Genomic DNA, 12,212 nt, shown 5'->3' on the forward strand with positions numbered 1-12,212 from the left:
CCGCATAAGTCTTGCTCACAGAAGATATCTACTACTAGAAAAAGAGAGGAAACTGTCCACATGAGCCTTTTATAGGTATAATAAATGCTGTAGACACATGCACTTTCCTGACTCATCAATATTTCTTTTTCTTCATCTAGCAACAATAGTATTCCTTCCTCCATCATAGTCCTTGGTTTTATTAATCTTTATAGTCTTGACTCTTGGGTTGACTAATACAACTAGGTAACGTTCTCTACTATTAAATGCCTTGCTTTTTTGACCTTTCCCTGTTTATGAAAATTCCAATCCTGTATTCCTATAAACAATCACTCTTCACTGCCCTTACCATCACGCTACTAAGCTCCTTTGGAAGAAGGCAAGAGAGTTGTACTTAATGGCCTGAATAACTTATTTAAAACTTTTTCTCTCCTCAAATGTATTCTTCCACCTTTCCATTCTCATCAGTTAAAGATTATTTCTACCTACTTTATTTAGAAAACAAAAGGTATCTGTAGTAAAATTCCTATTTTCCTTTGCCATTCACTTCATTCTCAAAAAATATTTGACCTTTCTCTTTTCCAATACCAAATTGTGCTCTTTACTCTCCTGGTTACCTCCTTTTATAACTTTCATAACTTAATTTCTTCCCTTTGTTCCTTCAACATGCCTTTAATTGTTACGTTGTTGCCTTGGACAACGATGTCTAACTCTTTTCTACTCTTTAAAAAAACAAAAACAAAAATGAAAAAAAAAAACTATCTAACCTGTAACTCTCAAAATCTCATACTATGTTTCTTCAAATAGGCAGTACAAATAAAAATACTTCCTGAGCCCATGAGGTCTAGAATTTCTGCTTAAGACTTCATAATTCTTCACAAGATTCCTTTTGATTACAATAGTTATCTCAATGTGAATTGCAGAAAGAAGGTAAGAATCATGTTCACTTTTTTTGGAAACTATTCTATAACTTTTGATATGCATGCTCTTTAATACATAAGCATACTCTTCATTTTTATGGACAGGTCAACCCAGATCAACTCAGTTTGAAAAGGAGTGGCACTAGAAGGTTGACTACCCTAGTTTTCTGTTGAAAACAAAGAAGGCTACTTCCTGGGATACAATTTCTATCAATGGAGGAAATGTTTGCTTTGACAAATCCATGGATCTTTAAAATATTAAAGTAATTGTTAACAAATAAAGCTATTCAGTAACTTTAAAATCTACATATTAAAAAAACTGTGTACATAATTGCATTTTCAGATAACAAGGGCACAAAGTACTTTCAGTTTGATATGATAAAGTAATATTTATATATGCATGGTAGGAAATCATGATGCTCTGTAAAGTTTCTCATACTATTTCTTCTGCCATTGTATATGTACCTATTCTTGGACATCATATTAAATGTAATGAGATTATATATCATTAATGCTAAGGCTATTCTATTTCTAGCTGGAGGGCTCACATTTTAAATTTGCTTGTGAATCATCTGTGGTGATCTGATGGAATATGCTGGGGAGAGAATTATACTTAAACTTAATTCTGTCCTGAAAACTTAAAGGTTGCTGTGAAACGGTTAAACAGCTGAAAAGGGCTGGTGAAACAAATTCTTAGTGTCATATTATGTCTTCTTAGGATGTGAGTTTTACTCTTTCAAAGAAAAAAATGTGGAAAAGGACTAGGATTTTATATTTTTCACCTTAAAGGTAGATGGTATGTAAACCTCAATATGCTAGTAAGAATAATGAAAGACATCTAAAACAAATTTTTAAATATAGAACTTGAGTCTTTTTCAATTGAACCAATAGGATGGTTTATTTAATGTGTGTTAATAAATTGACCTGAATAAATTGCCAGTGAATGTAGTAATTATGTCAATGGAAAAACAAAAATAAAAATTCCTTTGTTGCATTCTATTTACAACATATCTGAAAAGCAGAGTTTTTACTTCACCAACTGAAGTAGACTCCTAATATTGTATATTATATAATCACTTCATCTCAAAAAAATACATATTTTACACTGCAGAATATAGCATCTTATAAGTAGAAGAAAATCATGGAAACTTCCAGTTCCTTAAAAGTGTCTTAAAGACCAAATAGTAAATGATGTACTTAAAAAACTAAACACTACTTGTGGAACTTAAGCAAAAAATTGGAATGCCATCTTCTGGATTGTCACCATTCTAGTGATCTAAGTAAATTAAGCCTATTTTTGCAATTTAGGTATAAAGAAAATAGTAAGAAAATGTTGAAAGCCAGAATTTTGGTCCATTGATGTCAAACTACAAAATGTGGCACAACCTAACATTCCCCCAATTTGTTCAGAGGCAGCCTTTCTCCAAAGGCCTTTGAAAATAATTTTATATGGTTCTGTCTTTCCTTTTTCTAATAGATTATGTTCAGATCATGAGAAAAGGGAATGTTCCCATTCTTTTTTTTTGTTTAAAAAAATGTACATGGGGCAGCTAGGTGGCACAGTGGATGGAGCACCAGCCCTGAAGACAAGAGGATCTGAGTTCAAATCTGATGTCAGATATTTAATACTTCCTAGCTGTGTGACCCTGGGCAACTCACTTAACCCCAATTGCCTCAGAAAAAAAAAAAGCATATATAATTATATATATATATATATATATATATATATATATATATATATATATGTCTGTGTCTGTGTGTATACATCAAAAAGTATACGTGCATATCAAACTTCATATAGTTATAGCTATACCTATAGATCACTATATTCAAGTATGTATATATAAAATTTATTGTAAATTCAACTACACCTAAAATAACATATTCTTCTGAATGAAGCTCACTAAGATTTAAAAGCCCAATCATATAAAAATGTTGGTTCTGGGAGGTGAGATAGAATTTCTTATCATAGTTTAAATACCTAAGAATAGAGTAAGACATATACTTAATCTCTCTTTCATTTGCTTTCCTCTCCTTTATTTTCTTTCCTACTTTTTTTTTTCTCTTCTTTCTCTTTGGTTCCACTTTTAAACTAGTAATATTTCATGGAAAGCATACTTAAGAAAGAAAGTCTTTCTTATAGAATGAATCTTCTATTTTGTTCTTTCCTCCCATTTCCTTTTCTTTTCCTACTTTCCTTTGTTGCTGAATAATTCAAAAATCAATGGATTATTGTTTGGTTTTTAAATGAAGAGATATAGGAAATGTTTTCTTTGTTTGTTTGTTTTTAATCATACCAGAGCAGCTTCTCAAATATTCTGATAAAAATAGGAAAAAAATTGATTTGCAAAGAAAACAAGGTCAAAAAGTTCCATCACTGAGAATTATGTATTAAAATTGGTTGTTGATGAAGTTAGCTATTAATCCATTCTCAATTACTCATGGAATATGTTTAATCTTGATCCCATTCCATCCCCTTCGTTTCTATTCCCTTTTGACAAAGATTCTGCTGGTCTATCTCCTCCCTGCAGCCCAGCTGTGTACTCAGGGAATTCAAACTAATTTAGTAAACTCAATTTAATATTTAGCAAAGTAAAATAAAGAAGGAAAATCTTTGGAAATATATCATTCACTCCAAAGCTTAATATGGGTAAACAGAAGATGATCTGTGCTTCTATTCCATTCCATAACTATGGAAGGTACATATCTGATTATATGGAAATATCCATTTATTTCAATAAAAAATTTTGTACTTGGCACATTTCATTCATATTTTATAACACTTATGGATTAAACAAAAATTTTGGAATGTGGTGTTTTCTATGAACCATTTATGCTTAGTAAAGAGATGGTATATTCAGCAAATTTGCTTTTAATATACTTATTTTTTGAATACAGGAGCTGGTGTAGGTCAGGATTTTTACCTCGTAGGTGGCCGGTTACTACATTGACCCAATGAAATGTGTTTTTTCCCTAAAATTTCATTGTCTGTATTTCATCCCCTTTTTTCATCCAAAAGTTACTCTTCCCCAATATTTCATTATAGTCACAATTTCATCCATGATACAAATTATTTGATTCTTTGTCCCAGTGAGCCCTATATAATGTTCTTAATTCCAATACAGCATATGGGCTGTCCATCTGCTACCTCCCCTCTCCTACATGATGGCCATTATTCCTTTTATAGTTAGATATGTCTTTGATATCTTTTATACATCTTTTACATGCTGGTCATTCTTACTAACAAGCTGGACTTTATAATTAACAGATACCTTTCCACTATTATGTCCAAATTATGTTTTTTTCAATCTATCACATAGAAATATTTTATTGCTGATTTCTTTTATATCATTATTACTTTGTAATGACTAAGAGTGATTGATGCAGAATGAAATATGTTTAGTCTATATTTTGCTTTCTTTTGCTTAATTGTATTGATGGGGGGATTAGATTCCTTACCATCAGTCAACTTTCTGAAGTCATAAATGATCATTCCATTGATTCTATAATCAGTATTGTTTTGATTTATATTATTATGTTTGATGTAAATCCTGGATCTGTTCATTTCATTTTATATAAGTCTTCTCTAGTTATCTCTTATTTAAGGTTTATATATAATATCCTTCCTGACAGTGGCACAAAACCCTTTGAAAATTGATAAAAGTTTGTCAAAGAAGCTTATACTTACTTTGGAGACATTCCTTCCTACATTTTGTCTCCTAAGATAGTATATATATTTTTGGTAATAGATAAGGACTGAAAATAGTGGTATCTTTAATTGTATCATGTATCAATATCAATTTTAATTGTATATGTATCAATTAACTGTGTAACTATGAAGAATGCTATTGAGAATCACCTACATAAGTATTCTTGTTATCTTTTCATATGTTTATGTCTTGATATTTCCACACATTTTTATAATGATTTTCTTAATATTTTGGCTCAATAATTACTGTCTTCTTTAATTTTTTTAAATGAAAATACCATCTACAATATTGTCCTTTCTTATGTGATTTTTCTTAGTTTATATTTCTCATAAAGCACTTCTCAGATGCCTTTAAAATTGTTCTACCTGGGGGGCAGCTAGGTGGCACAGTGGATAAAGCAGCAGCCCTGAATTCGGGAGGACCAGAGTTTCCTAGCTATGTGACCCTGGGCAAGTCACTTAACCCCAGCCTCAGGGGGAAAAAATTTATTCTGCCTCCAATATGTATTTCTTTTTTGTAATTCGTGTCTAGCTTTCCTCCCTACATAGTATCATTTTAACTTTCCTTTGCAGCACATTGAGTATTTAGAAGTTACAATCCAATTAAGAGTGTTTCATTATCATCAATGATAAGAAAGGCTTACTAAAGAAATGTTGACTGATCTATTCCATTTTACAGCTACTGGCTATCCTTATTCTGCTCTGATCTAAAAATGTACTTGGGATCAACAGGATTAGATGGGTACTGCGCCAGATTTTTTTAAAGGGTTATGTTTTCTTCTATTATTCCTTAATATTTTATGAGGCTATATTATTCATATTCTACCTTTCTCTATCTTGTTCTACTGTTGTATGGTTAATCAGTGTTGCCACTATCATAGCTCTTCTCAATAATGCCTATTTGTTGTACCCAGCTTTCATCTCATCATTGCTTGTGGTTGCCTTAGTAGGGCAAGAGCAAATTATATTATAGCAGTGGACCTGCCAGGTTCCCCACTCTTGCTCTAAAGTAACCAATGAGCATTTAATTGCTAAGTCTAATAACCTTTTCTATTAACCCTTCTTGACCTCTCTGAACACATTAATATTGTCAATAATCTACTTGAGAATCTTTTCTGTACATTTTTCTCTCATGGTTCTCCTATTACTACTTGACTTTTCTTTCTCAGTCTTTTTAGATAGAACTTTTAAAATAATATTCTATTTTTCCAAATACATGCAAAGCTAGTTTTCAATATTCACCTTTGCTAAACCTTATGTTTCAATTTTTTCTCTTTCTCTCCTCCTCTCTCCTCTTCTCAAAACAGCAAACAATGCGATATAGAATAAACATGTGTAATTTTTCTTTAACATATTTCCATATTCATTATGCTGCACAAGCCTCCAAGTTTCTTGGAACTTCTCATATTCATCATTTCACACTTTATATTTTTTTAATTGGCTTAGAGAATTTATATCTTCTTTTTATCTCCTTAAAAGGTTGCTTAAACTTATCTAAGAAATGGTAACAGCCAGTGTCTTTATGTTTACCTTAATTTCAATGGCTTGTTTAAATATATTAGATGCTGGTTGATGGAATACCTGTGTTTTCTTGGTATTAATATCAGACTAAAATAAGTACAAGCAGCAGAAAATCAATCCATACTATATTCCAGTGAATCCTTTAAAATGTTTTATGGAAGTCTTAGAAGGTTGCCTAAATCGCAGAAGATCAAACAATTTGCTCTGGGTCGAATAACCAAGACATATTAGAAACAGCCAAGTCTTGAACTCAGATTCCAACACCATTTTGCTTTCTTATAGAGATCATAGAAAAGCAAACACCACAATGCAGGAGTTGAAAAAGCCTAGAAACCACAACAGCTTCTGGGAGTAGGGCACTTCTATTCTTTCAGCTCTTTTCAAAGGAAGCTATCAGTGCTTAAGCAATAATACTTGGCAAGTCTTTAAGCACTCTGATAACATTTCCTCCCCCCCAGTCTGATGACTTAACTTCATCAAAGGCAACTAGGTGCACTCTTACTTTCTTCCTACTCATCTTGGTCATCAACTAACTTTTAGCAACTCTGATCTAGTCTTCCAGTCTGACCAGATAAGCAAAATAAAAGATAAATAACTGTTTTCATTTTTAGACTCTGGAAGTCCTCTGTCATCCAACATTCTTTCCTTTGGTCTCATCACTGAAGAAAAGGTCCTTACCCTTGCTAAGACTATCTCTTGTACTTATCACTTGATTCCATAACTTCTCATCTTGCAATGAAGCTGTCTTTTCAATTTTTCTTTAATTCTCATTCTCTACCTCTATCTATTGACTCTATCCATACTGCCTATCAAAAGTTTCACACCTTTTCTACTATACATATGTTATTTTTTAAATTATATTTGACCCTAACAGATTCTCAAAGTATTTTCCTATCTATATCTTTTGTTTCACAACTAAATCCCTGGACTCTGTCTGCACTATTCACCTCTCATTTATTTCTCAATCTCTTGAAAACTGGCTTCTGACTTCACAACTGCAATATATTTGCAATTCATTTATTCAGCTCTCTGAAGAAATTCTACTTAGCTGCAACTTCTTTTTACCTTTTTTGTTCATAATATATATATATGTAATATAAAGATTGATGTTTCAATTTTAAATAATATAACAGGGAATTCATTAGTTTTAGATAATAATCACTTTTAGAATACTAAAAGTAATGCTAATTAAATAACTAAAAAACTTTTTTAAAAAATGTAAGCACATAAAAACAAGCTTTTGTTTTTATATCACAGTCATTTAAGGCTTTGTCTCCCTCATTACCTTGCTTCCCATCCTTCCTCATCACAAAAAAAAGGGAGTTAGAAATAAGCAATACAATTATCATGTATAACATTACATATAACGTTCTACCCCTTTCAGTCACTCACCTCTCTGCTGAGAGGAGTTTCATTATCTGTTTTCTGAGATGAAGATTAGTTATATTTTCATACCGTATAATCTCCTTTTGTTGATCTTTGCATTTATATCATTTTACTCATTGAGCATATTGTTTTACTGATTCACTTATTTCACACTTTTTCAGTTTATAAAAAGCCTCCCATGTTTCTTGGAATTTTTCATAGTCATCATTTCATACAATACAGTTTCCATTATATTCTTATACAAACTTGTTCAGCTATTTTCCAGCTGATGTACTTCTATTTCATTTCTATTTTTTCACTACCACAAAACTGACACAATTAATTTTTTGGTTTCTATTTTGAGAAATTAATTTCAAAGGATAGAAATCATTCTTTCTGTTCATTGCCTAATATATTCAGCAAGTCCTCTCTAACACAATAATTAGGTAATATTACATCTAAGCTTCAGGAATGTGAAAGCAGAACTATATGCATACCTTATATTTTAAGTGGAGGTTCTTAAAGGTTCTTAAAACATGTTGAATCCCAAAATGGTGAAGAATGATGCAGAAATACAACTGTGTCTAATGCTCCTTGTGTGAATCTTCAAAATTTGTCAGTTCCCACATGTACAGAACTCATAAACCTGTTCTCTTTAACAGTAGTGTATCTTTAGCAGACATTAGACTGAAATTTGAAGTCATATTACCCTTATAATAAAGAGAAAAAAAGTACCACTTGTAACATCACTTATGAATAAGTCTTGTCTTTTTGATCAACCTTGATATTCCCAGGACATTTTAGACTGGGCACTCATTTCCGCCATCAATGGACTGGTGGCTATTATGCAAATGAGAAACCTATAATGGACAGTTCCTTAGAATTATCCAAAGGATGATGTGTTGTGACATGGGAGCCACCCACCAGTGGCTACTAGAGGTCTAACTCAGACCTGTAGAATGGATCTCTTCATGTGAAAGGATGATATGATACAAGGAGACTGAGAGGCAATTGCTGTTCTCTGACCTCTTTCCTCTTCCTTCTTGCCTCTAATTTATTTCATTTCCAATCCAGAAGGAACATCTGTGAAGGCTGCTTTGCAACTTCTTCAAGTTTATGATTCAAGCTGTGGAGCTCTTGGAGAATTGATGCCCCTTCACCTAAACATAGTCCTTAACAATGATGCATAATCACTAACTTTGGGAAGCTCCTGCTGTCTGAATTGCTAATGATTATCCTAAGAATGATCTTGGAAATATTTTCTAGTATTTTAGGATAGGAAAAGTTAAGAGGGTAAAATCCATCAAGCTTCTTACAAAAGTTATAAAGGAGAAACATGTCGACTATCTCCTAAGTTAAGTAGCTAAAAAGTTCCAAAAGCCCAAATTGCTCTCTTTAAACTGGGGTAGGGGATTTTTTTCTACCAAGGGCAATTTGGATATTTATAATATCATTCATAGACCATACAACAATATCAACTTATAAAGCTCAAGCAGTACAGGAGGTTGTTGTACCCAGCATTCAGCTAATCATTGTTTGTGGTTGCCTTAGCAGGGCAAGACCAAATGATTTCATGGCAGTGAGCCAGAGATTTCCCACCCTTGCTCTAAAGTAACCAGTGATCTTTTAATTGCTAAATATAATAACCTGTTATCAGTACTAATCCTTCTTGACCTCTCTGAAAACATAAATGCTGTCAATAATCTACTTGATAATCTTTTCTCTTTAAATTTTCAGAACACTTTTCTCTCATGGTTCTCCTCCTACTACTTGACTCTTCTTACTCAATCTCCTTAGCTAGATCTTTTTTAATAGTATTATATTTTTCCAAATATATGCAAAGATAGTTTTCAACACTCACCTTTGCAAAATCTTGTGTTCCAAACTTGTCTTTCTCTGTCTCCTTTTCTCTCCCTTCCCTAAAACAGCAAGCAATGTGATATAAATATATGCAATTCTTCTTTTAACATAATTCCACATTCATCATGCTGTACAAGAAAAATCAGATCAAAATGGAAAAAAAAAACAAGAGAAATTTTTAAAAAAGCAAACAAACAAAACCAAAAAGCTTTTATTTGCTTGGATCCACATTCAGTTTTCAAAATTCTCTCTTTTACTTTCCATGAGTTTTATTAGAATTGCCTTGGATTACCTCCTTATTGAAAAGAGGCAAATCTATCACAATTGAACATCGAATAATCTTCTTGTTACTATGTACAATGTTCTCTTGATTCTATTTATTTCACTTAGCATTAGTTCATATAAGTCTTTCCAGGCTTTTCTGAAAGCAGCTCATCATTGCTTATAGAACAATAATATTCCATTATATTCATATACCACAATATATTCAACTATTCCCCAACTGATGGCCATCCACTCAATGTCCAGTTCCTTGCCACAGCAAAAAGGACTGCTATAAACTTTTTGAATAGGTGGATCCTTTTTCCTTGTCTTTAAAGATAGATTTTCATCTAGATGTTACCTGATAATCATGGGAATACTATAGGACTCTCCTTGATCCTCTCTTCTCTATATATAATTATTTCACATGGTGATATCTTCAGATATCATAAATTCAATTATCATCTGTAAGCTCATTATTCTCAAATTATCCACATTTAATCTGACTTCAAATCTCAGATCTCCAACATTTTGAACTGGATGACTTATAGAGATCTTAAATTCAATGTGTCTAAAATTGAATTTATTATCCATTTCCTAAAACCTCTCTTTTTTTAACTTCCCTATTTCTATTAAGAGTACCACTATCCACCCTATCCCCTGCCTTGAAACTTTGGTGTTTTGTTTGATTTTTCCCTCCTTACTATCTTTCATCTTTCCATATTTAATCCATTGCCAAAGCCTATTAATTTTACTTTTGTAACATTTCTCCTTCACTTTCTTAGATTCTCTGTGATAGTTACCACTGTGATACAAACCCTTATCACTTCACACTTAGACTTTTGCAAGTCTACTGGTGAGTCTGCCTCCCACAAGAATTTTTCCACTCCATTCTATTCTCACTCAGCAAGGAGGATGATTTTTCTAAAGCAATGTTAAGACCACATCACCCTCTTACTCAAGAAACTCCAATAATTTTTATTACTTCCAGTATCAAATTCAAAATACTCTGTTGTGTTAAGCCCTTTATAATTTAGCCTTTCTCCTTCCTTTTGACTCTTTTTACATCTTACATCCTCCTCCCATGTTCTCTTAATTCAGTGATATTTCTCTCTTTGCTGGTCCCTCAATCAAACAAGATACTGACTCCTAATTTTGGCTATCTGTCATGCTTAGATTGCTCTCTCTTCATTTCTGACTTCTAGCTTACATGGATTTCTTAAAATTCCAACTAAATCTAATTTAATAGGAAAACTTTAACACTCTCTTAATACTAGTACCTTCCCTCAGCTTCCTGATTTCTACATATCATATGTATAGCTTTGTTTGAACATAGCTGTTTGCACATTGTCTCCCCATTAGATTGTAATCTTGTCAAGTATAAAAATGTTTTGTTGTTGTTTTTGCTTTGCTTTGTATCTCCACACCTTGGCACAATATCTAACTTATATTAGGTATTTAATAAATGTTTGTTGACTGAAGAGTAATTATGATCTACTTCAGAGATTTGTAGAAATCTTTTAAAGCTTAACCTGAAGGCACAAAGAGATATAATATATGATAGTCATGCAAGTATTCTATTTAGAAAAGAAATCTCTAAAAATGGCAGTTGACATGCTTATAGCACACATTAATTAAACAAAAGAATCATAATTCTAAAGCTGAAAATTATCTAAGAAATCATTTAATCTAACCCCCCTCATTTTATATATAAGGAATCTGAATCCCAAACAAGTTAATGACTTGTCTACACTCAAACTGGTAGTAAAACACAGAATCAAAATCAGTTTTGTGATCCTAAGTTCAACATTATATTCACTATCCTAAAATACTTCCCCCAAATGGACCCTGTACTATTATTAGTTTTGTTCTATCACTTAGTTTTATTTATACAGAAGGTTATATATTTATATCATGAGTTAGACAACAGAAAGTCACATTGGACATTATCAATTAAAGGACACTAAGAACAATTTTGAACTTTTCTCTTTTTGATCTCCTGTACCTCAAAGTAGATGGTTAAAATACATAATTCTTAGCACACATTGCCTGTTCTCATAATTCAATAGCATGTTTAAAGATACCAAAAGAGGCTGTATGAGTCTATATTTTCCCCTATTTTCCTGGTCAAGATTATGGGTGTTAGTAGGTTTTTACAATTTAACTTACTAAGCCAAAAATAGTTTTAGTGTCACATTCTTGAGAGAATAAACCATTTTCTGCACAAAATAGAACCATTATATACTGTTATAGACCCAATTCTGTCCTTATAATTTAAGGTAATCCACAGATTTTCCATTGGTTATCTAGCAACAAGGATATAGCTTATCGGCTTTCTTCAGAAAACAGTAAAGTTGTCTTATGCAGCTCAGTAAATGAGCTCTTTCTGATTAGTTTCTTCTGAGGCTGAGCTCAACAAAAAAGAAATAAATCTGTTGTGAAAGAGCAGTTGATGAAGTCAATATATTTCAAACTTTCCATCTATAATGTCAACTACTTAACTGCCCAAAGCAGTTAATTCACTTAGGAGCTCAGTTTGAGCTGTCTGTCAATCATAGGAGCTTATGAATAGAATTTTCCCTCTGAATTTCTGATTG

This window comes from Sminthopsis crassicaudata, chromosome 1 (assembly GCF_048593235.1).
Source record: "Sminthopsis crassicaudata isolate SCR6 chromosome 1, ASM4859323v1, whole genome shotgun sequence".
NCBI lineage: Eukaryota > Metazoa > Chordata > Mammalia > Dasyuromorphia > Dasyuridae > Sminthopsis > Sminthopsis crassicaudata.